Source organism: Gymnodraco acuticeps, unplaced genomic scaffold, assembly GCF_902827175.1.
Source record: "Gymnodraco acuticeps unplaced genomic scaffold, fGymAcu1.1, whole genome shotgun sequence".
In the NCBI taxonomy this organism is placed as follows: domain Eukaryota; kingdom Metazoa; phylum Chordata; class Actinopteri; order Perciformes; family Bathydraconidae; genus Gymnodraco; species Gymnodraco acuticeps.
Window position 1 is genome coordinate 79,937 of NW_022989793.1, and position 9,689 is coordinate 89,625.

Sequence of the window (9,689 nt, forward strand, 5' to 3'; positions counted from 1 at the left end):
GGTCTTATGGCTCTGGAAGTAAACTCTGGAAGAATGATTCAGTGTTGACGCACTGTGTTTGACCCTACAGTATGTGCTGCTTCCAGTCTGCTTCGATGGACTCACAGTGAACTGGGCAATTGCTGATAATTTTCATAAATGGGTTGCTGGAAGTCAGTGGAACGTGTTGAGCGATGTGTGCATATGCAGCTGCAACGTCGGAGGTCTGTTGATTGGTAGCAGACCTAATCGGGCGTGGCGCAGCACAATGGGAGCATCCACATTTAGTCGGCGAGCTTCCTGCTGTCCCCCGTCACGTTGTTTACACGTACACAAACTGCTGGAGAGGAGCAGTCGGCCAGATGCGTGCTGTATAATTCTGACACAGATGACACCCTCCCCTTCTCCATCTCACACTGTGAAGCAAAATAAAAACAAGGCATGGACGGGCCCTTGAGAGTTGTGGATTGAGACTTTGACTTCATCCTCCAGCAACTCCTTGCCGCAGACCTCCAGCATTGCACAGAAGAGCACGGAGAGCTGAGATTCCACTCAGGATCAACATGTTAAAAAACAACAAACGCTTTTAGTCCTCTTGGCTCAACTTCTACACTCTGTCCTTACCTCTCACGATCGCTTGCTTTTTGAGCTCAGTAAAAATAACACTGTGTCATATTTCCCTCGCTTAAAGTGATTTAATGTTCAATTGAGCTTGAAAAAGCCAAGTGGTTCTGTTTTGATACACTCAGGACACACCTCTCCCACTTCCCTGTCCCTGTTTCCTCTTGCTTATTTATTTATCCTCTGTTCTATTTTTCTCTCTTTGGGTCTCCATATCTGCATCATACCAGAAAACATTAGTCAAAAACTCCAAATAATATCCCTTGGAGAAGGACACACAGGTAAGTGGTTTTATGTAACAATATCGGAAGTGCATCTCATGCCATCGGCTACCAACCCATTTATGCATGCGTTTTTTTCTTGAATCCGGTAAGAGTAAAGTTTTATTTTCTACAAGGCCATGAAGTATGTGAAACAGCTGGGTGTAAGATTGGGTGCAGATATGCTGACACTGTAATAATTCACTGAAAAGGTTCTGTGTAAAGCTAACAGTGGCCGCTGTGAGTCCTCAGGGTGGAGGAAGAGAGTTCCTAACCCCTGAGCAACATGTCAAGAGAGGGAGGAAACCTGCTGAGGAATCCTAACCATTTTTACTCTATGTGTGTGTGTGTGTTTGTGTACGCACGTGTGTGTACACTCTCCATCAACCATTGTCGCTCATCCATCTTTCACGCCTGTTGGCCCCCACAGAGCGAATACTACTGCTAATGTCTCTTCTGGGAAAGATGGATGCCGTTCCGTGAGTGAGTGAGGGATAATGGAGACTATGGCATGCACGTCAGACTAAATCCAAACTTTTGCATATAGCCTTCGTAAAACTCACCCGGCACCGAAAAGGGTTGCAGGTTTTAGTTAAATAAACATGTTATCATCACCCTCAGCTATTTTGGAATTCCGTTTTAGTTTTGATGGGAAATACTTTACACACATTCTACAATCCTGTGGTTTTGGTCAGTTTCAATGTTCCCTTTCTGAACCACTGCTCTCCTTCGCCATTGAACAATGAATAGGGACAGGCTAAATTGAGAGGTTTTCTCAGAAGCGTTACACCTGATTAAAGTGAGGGTTTTTTGTCCTTTCTCAGTGTCTCCGGTGAAAGCTGAGCGGAGACACTGCTTGTGGCTCCAGTTGTGAGTTATCTCATCTCATGTCAGAGGCTCAGCATGCTCATCATCAGCCCCCTGCTGGGGTGTTGGACTCAGGGGGGAAGAAGATGTACTGGGGGTTGATGGGTGGGTAGTGATGGGTGCCTGGTACAGATCAGGCCAGGACATGTGTCATCCCTCAGGCAAACAGATTATTAGCTTTAAAAGGGAAGGAAGTGACAAAAAAGACGTGTTGCTTCCTTCTGATGGTGCCTAGACTTGCATTGGTTTGCTCTGTCCAGGTTTGTCTGCTTGTTTCCAACTTTAAAAATAACTGAAAATCTAGCCCTTAAACATAACCCTGCTCACTACTACCAAAAACTCTCTAATATTGCTTGTAATAGTATTTCAGTTTTTGCTGGCCTTTGAAGTGTCCATAATAAAAATTATTTGTGGGATGACTGGAACTGTGAAAATAAGTGCATTTTCAAATTATGCATATAGATGTGTATGTTATTTGCTTGGTTTAGGTAAAAAAACACTAGCGATAGCAGCAGAATAAACATTTCAGTTCTACATGAAGCGATGAGGGCTCTTCCTTTAATTGAAATGAAATAATAGTAACATCAACTTAACAGATGGTAATAACTACAAATATCGTTTCTTTTCAATCCCACATTTTAAACACCATTTCCCCAAAAGATCAAGGCCAATGGGGGTTAGCACCAGGTCTACAGAGGAGACTAGTTCAGACATGCCTGTAGCGACAGCAGGACAGAGGGACTAACAGATTAGGTGTTGTGAAAAAATATGACACTTTAAAAAGTGGGAAATGATAATGTTACAAGGAGAGAAAAAATCGTTTTAATGGCACACAATACCAAATTGGAGCAAATGCTAACATGTTGACTGTTCTTGAAGAAAGTGCGATATTATGGTGTTACTCACCTTTCTTATAATATGGATAATTTCTCAGTTAGACAGATGAAAGAAACCCTTGAGATGAGCAAAAGCTATCCTGCTTGGTTTCAAGACTTTGACTGGACAAATCATAAGAGAAGAATGACATTTGGTTTGTATTGCTTGAGCATTAACAATATATATTTCAATAGATCTACAGCAAAGTGTCTTATTCCAGAGACAGTTTTAATTTGAAATTATATATTTATTACATTATGGTTTTTGAAAAAAAAAGATTTGCCAATGTGTACTTGGGATTATCTAGGGTGACACACTTTCTGGATTTTCCAAATGTTTGGAAAAACAAATACTAGGAATTGAAAGTAACAAAACAAAAGTTATCTCTGTAGCTGCATGAGTTAAGCGAGAAAACACATTTTAAAATGCGGGTGATAAAACCCTTTAAAAAACTCTCAGTTTGTTACCTTTATATTATCCAGCTCTTAGCCCTGAAATAATGCACTTTCTCTGCTTTGTCAGACTGGCAATTATGCTAGCTGTGGTGTAATTACACATCACTGCTAACTTATAAAACTTTTTGGCAGATTGGAAACACTGGGCCGTCTACACGATAAGCCTGTATTTTCCCTCTGGCACTCGTCCATCCTCCTTCCCTCTCTTTTCCATGTCTGGCTCACTGGGTTGTCTGTGTGTCTGCTGCACTCTAGTCAGATCCCTTGAGAAATCGAGGACAGCCTATATGGCTCTGACCGTGTGAGTGTTGCAGGGATTGTGTGTTTGGCCATATGACGGCCCAGTGATACTTAAGAGCAGCAAAAAGTGCAAACAACACACTGGGATGGCAAAATACACACAGAATGATTCACTTTGCTCACTTACCGAGTTTGGCGAGCATTTTCCGACAGAGTGATCCATGTGAGTGCACATATACTCGGAGTGTATCTGTCATCCAAATGAAAACGTGTGGTGAAATTAATCAAATGTAATGATTTATGAAGGAATGTTGCGTGCAGCAGGATTCGGTACCCTGGCAGCAGACAGTTAATGAGAACTGGATCATCATGACTCTGCTATTACCCCCCCGATATTTCATCTGCAAAAGCACACAGGACGACAGCCATCAGTCACAATGACTTTCTCATGCGTCGTCCCTTTTGAGAAGTGTACTGATGTTATATCTGGCATGAGCAGCCCTGATGTGGATATATCAAATTAGCCATGATATCCGCATGAAAGCACTTATCTTATGACTCATATACCAAACAGAGGTCAAATATCTGGCTCATGCACCTCGTGTCCTGCCTTCACGGAGCATCTATATCTTATCTAATTCAGATAATGGAAGACATACTCCTGCATTCAAAGCAAGTGACATGTCACAGAGAGCAGCAGGCTATGCCCTGTGCTTTGTCACTTGGTCCCAAGCATGATCTGATGTGTTCGCTCTGTTGTGCCTCTGAGTAAATCACCAAATTGTTAAGCCTTTGTAATGAAAATGAAAATGAGATGTTTTCTCCGAGTGGGGTCTGGTGACCTTGCAGTCTCCATTTCAGGCTGGCAACAGCAGAATGAGGAGTGGATTAATTTCATTTACCAATTAGCGCAAGCAGAGAATGGGTGTATCATTACTTCTTTGGTTCCACTCCTACCAATTATTTCACCACTTTTATACAAGCAGCTTAAAGCAGATTAAATGAAATCTTAAACAAAGAGGAGAGGCTGATGAGGTCCGCAGCCAGATGGCTCAATTTTTTTGCAGTCCTTGGCTAAATATCTGAGATCCACTGAAACAAGCAATTAACTGGGATTGTATTCATGCAAAGTGCTTCCTTACTGCACTGCAGCGTCTTTTATTTTCCCAAGCCATGCTCAAAGCTCAATCCATTAACAGGAAGCTCTGCGATGCAATATTTTAAGACATATACATATTGTAGTAAACAATGAACACATCTATTACTGACACAGTACCTTAGATTCTTGATGCAACACTTTCCCAACTCACATGAATATAATTTGGACCAGTGCAATGGAGCTCCAAGAATTGTTACATTTCATCAAAAAGAAGCTAGAAAAAAAGGCCTTCACTCTTTTTCTCTCATGGACAAATGGGTAAATTGTCACACTTACACCCCTTTGTCTATTACATTTAGATTAGCTAACTCATTTTCACACTTAGACTCATTTGCAGAAAGAGGTGTTAAAGGGATGTTTTTGTTATCCATAGTCAGTATATTGGCTTCAGTAGATTGTGGTTGATACGTTGCAAAATAGAAAGGAGTACTGGTGTGACAGCAAAGTACTCTTGTAGATGAGGGCAGCAGCATATTTTAGCCATCTAAAAATGTAATTATCAGTTTAAGTGCATGCTATATTAAGAATATTTCATCGCACTACCTTTGGTCAGACAGGCCTTTCCATTTTAGAAATGTGGTTGATATCCATTCTCCTTTCAAAAGCCACCAGACTCCCATTTTAAAGAAATGTTATTGTAAGTTGCTGCAGCCTCGAATGGTTAGTTTGTTTGTCTTTTTGTGTGACTTTGGTTTTTTAAGAGCCTAGTTTCAGACTCACCAAAGTTACACACACAGGCAGAGGTAGACTCCTTGGACTTTCTGTAAGCTAAGTTAATATTTCTGTTTTCGTCAATGGAGTCTGGATTAACTTTGTTTTTCATACTGAAAGCTTACACTGTCATGTATTCTAAAGACCTACCTGCCAGGTACACTGCTTAAGGGAATTGTTGCAAGGCTCTCTGGGAAATGCAGGAACTCATTTAGTAAGTAGTATTAGCCAGTTTTAGGGATATTGAGAATGACAAGAGTAAAATACATCTTTAAATCCCCAAATAACTTCTGGAATGCATGGATCATCACAAATTGGTGATGTAATTGTAAGAGTATCTTTTGGTGACATGCTTTAAAACACACTTGAAAAATCTGGCAACTTCCCCAGGTCCATTTTCATGTACTGATGTAATATAAACTGAAACAGTAAGGGCTTTAAGGAAACTTTTGCATTTGGACCCTCCTGTTTTGTCGGTCAACATACAACTATTTTGAAACCTTTAATACGTATATGCATTTTTTAGTATAGGCTTGCAGGGTGTAACTCACTTTTTACCCCTTTATCTGGCAGCGGGTTAATCCTGCCCTGGTCGGAGAATATTTCATTTAAACAGGTAGATCGTAAAACCAGGTAGATGAAAAAGTGACTCCTCTCTACAATATGAAAACAGTTGTGTGCATGAATCCGGATCAAGGTGGATCAAAGTGAATCTCTGTATCAACACGAGGCAGCTGTTCACACCACGGGTTCAGAGGTGAGGGGGCTTTACATGATCCTCATGTGTTGAGAGTGGCCCGCATGCCCTCTTCCCCACAGATCTTTTACCTTACAACAATAACCTCGATGCACGGCTGGACCAAAACACAAAGAAATCCCCGGTCGGCCCTTCAGATCTCCTGAGCAGATGCCTGTGGGTGGTGTGATATCACTAGGGAGGCTCAGACCTCATACAGTCCGGCCCTCTCCACATCTGGGCTGAGTTACGGTAGGCACTTTACTCCGTCAAAACCCATCTGTTTAGGGATTTGCTCAGTTGTGCAGAGCAGGTTTTTATCACGGCTGTGTGATGTGAGAAGAGGCCTTTACTTTTGAGAAAATGCAGCACTTCTGTGGGTGTCAGCATGGGATGGTATGTGATTGCCTTAAATATCATCGCTTTTCTCCTAAATGTCTCCCTGCTTGTTGCTGACCAGTTGCAATTGGATCCCAGCCTAGAAAAATAAAAAGCTGTCCGGAGGAAGAAACTGAGTAGATTAGATAACCAGTGTAAGGATGTGATGAAGTGAGCTCACTCCTTCTCAGAGTATTTGAAATGAATCATCCCCATGTGATGTCTGAATAACACATTTTGTTTTCAAATGACATTGTTATCCAGACATTTTGTTATAGACAGACAGCAGTGTTACCGAGTTGTAAACAATGAGCACATGTTCATACTCACTGCACAACAATACCCCAAATGTTGACAATGGTTTCCTGCTGTTGATTCACAATTTCATCATTGGTGGGGGTGATGTATTTAGGAATTTAACACAGAAGGATTTTATGTTTATGTGACCGTGTGGTGAGATTGTTTGGGTTCAGGGCAGCTCCTGTGGCTCTGTGAGATAAATTCAGAGGATGCAGTGACCACTGGATACTCTGGAATTCTTAAAATAATCCTAATTATAGGTCTGCAGATGGATTCTGATGGGAAATGGACAATTTTGGTCCACAAGGCCCACAAATGTGCAGTTGTTATAGCCGAGCCAAGTTTAGCACATTCTTTCTGTATGAAAAAGCATCCAACCTTTGAAATCAGCTTGATAGACTTGAAGCATAAAATCATTCTTTGGCATTCTCTTTAAAGAGCGAGCCATCAAGGTGAAGTTAAATAAAAATCCGTCTGGAAATGGTTTCACAACCCCTGCATCTTTTAAGATGGCCTGGCCAGTTTTCTATTTTGTTGCCAATAAGAAAGGTTAAATCATCATCGGTTATTTGTCAGAAGAGAACTAAAAACAAATGCTGAGATAAGAGCCTGCGAGCCAGCTCCTGCATGACCGCTGGACATAAATTAGACCAATCACAGAAAGGGTGGTGTTTGCCAGGTAGCACCGTAGCCCACTGATGGTCATCTGTCTGGCCCATGCCAAGCTTTTAAAGGTGGCCACACTCGTTACATTACGATTGCTACAATTACAGCCTTCCAAAGCCAATTACCTGCTGATCTCTATTTAAAGCTACTGAAGCAAGCCTGTCTCGACATCCACCTTTGATTTGAGACTCACTTAAATAGAGGTAGCTTACACAATACACCATGTGCACTGATTGGATGTAATGATAGATATTTTCAGGCAGGAGTATCTAATTTGTTCCTGTAATTTGGGAATTACATCAGACTAGGGTTAGTATTTTTCTACAGTATTTTATAGACTCAATATCTTTAAATGGGTCTGATAATAATAGACATAAAGAATTTGTCCATTCAAATAAACTCCTTATTTAAATCTGGTTAAATGTATTTACTATAAACAGTGAAAAGAGTAGTTTTTGGAAATATGAATATCCGCTTATTTTTGACAGAATTAGAGAATTGATGCTCTTATGTGTTAAAAAAGGGTATAGTTATATAGCTAAGAATAAATATGTGTATCCAATATGTGTAAGTATTTCAGGACAATTCATTTGTTGTTTTTGCTATATATAGACTGCAACTCTATCAAGATGTCCTTATTTTTTCAGTTTCAGTCGTTTTAATTTAATTTGCCCAGACTCAGCTTTTCTAATTTCCTGCTCCGTCAGAAATCCTGCTACCGCCCTGTATATAATGCCACTCTTAAAATTCATGAATTTATGTCGGAGTTTTCCCAGGTTCCAGAGCAGAGAGATATCAGCATAACCCCCACACCACAGCTACAGAGTCAAGATGTTAGACCAGAGTTCTGGGGAATTGGGGAGCGGCAACTGCAGAAGCCCAAAGCGGGCAGCGCTGCTCACCAAGCTCAGAAACGTTCAGACTCAAAACCACAATTGGCAAACGGAGCAGTGACATCAGCATCTCTGCACCACATTTCAGTGAATTGCATCTGAGCTGCATATGTACGGCACAATTGAAAACAGACACATCCAGACAGTTGGGTGCAGGGTAGTGAAGAAGTGTTGACCTTCAGTGATACTGAGCAGATGTCAGTAAGTCACAGGTCAAATCAAATGATATGGCTTTCCCAAACTACTGTGTCAGAGCAGATACTCTATCTCATATCACTTCCATTGTTCTTGTCTTGTTCCTCTCAGTTTTCTCACTTTATCTTTGCTTTAACATGTCATGTTGTCCAAAGTCATAACTTCTGCATTCCATTCTTCATTCTATCGGACAAATGGCGTACAAGAGTTACAGGGAAACTCAAACATGACTGTCTTTGACAATATTAAGTCATTATAGATCTTTTTTTCCCATCACTAGTGGCCACAGGATATGTAAAGTCAACAACTGGAACAATTGCTAGCTTTACAGGAAATTAGATTATCATCAGGTCATTCAAAGTTAAGATGACTCTATGTAAACATGATCATTATTGCAGAGGGGACACATTAACAGCTGTGATCAGGCAAAGTGGACAGGAAAAGATGTACAGTATGTATATGGCCAGAAAGGCAGTCAACTAAAATGATTCCCACTGAGGGAATACACAAGCCACGGCCAACAGAAGCCTACCAGCCTCCCTACGTTTCAGGGGAGTTCAGTTGTATGGAACATCTGTGTCAATATTATGGAGGTTTTAGGGTCCTCTGTTCTTTTTAAGAGGTGGAAAGGGAGTAGAGATTTCAGCTCTACAGCCTGGAGCCAGAGGGGTGTAAAGCAGGTTTTGGCAAACCTTACAGGAGAACCAAAACAAAAAAGTGGACCAAAGTTTGCCCCTGTTTTGCAATATCACGACTCAACTTTCATATTGATTTGTGTTATTCTTTCTATTTTTTTTTAAGTATGACTATTCATTTTGTTGGGTTCTATATTAACAAACATATGCATATGAATGATTCTATACGAATAACAAAATAATAAAAAGGCAGATTTGTAGACATTGTCGTGCCATGAACAAATAAGTGAGAACTTCTGACTTGCTTCCCTTCCCTAGGGTGTGTGTGCGTGGGGGTGTGTGTGTGTGTGTGTGTGTGTGTGTGTGTGTGTGTTTGTGTGTAAGTCATTGAAATGTGTGGGTTTTATTGGTTGTTATCAAAAACACATTATTACGTAAATAATCAAAACAAGAGGAACCAAGCTTCATTAAGTGCTGTAAATAAATGTTACAGGCTTTAGCCTAAGGCTTTTTCTAATGAATAGGCCTAGACTTATAGACAGTAAATGTCATTTAATTATAAAAGCCCATGTATAGACTCATTTCCCACAACCTTGAATCATAACACTTTTTCCCCTGAAAACTGACTTAAATTCATTTTGATTATGGAAATGTTGCGGATAACTTTTTGCTTATTGATTAATCGACTCATTATTGAAACTCTGCCTGTGTTTACAGA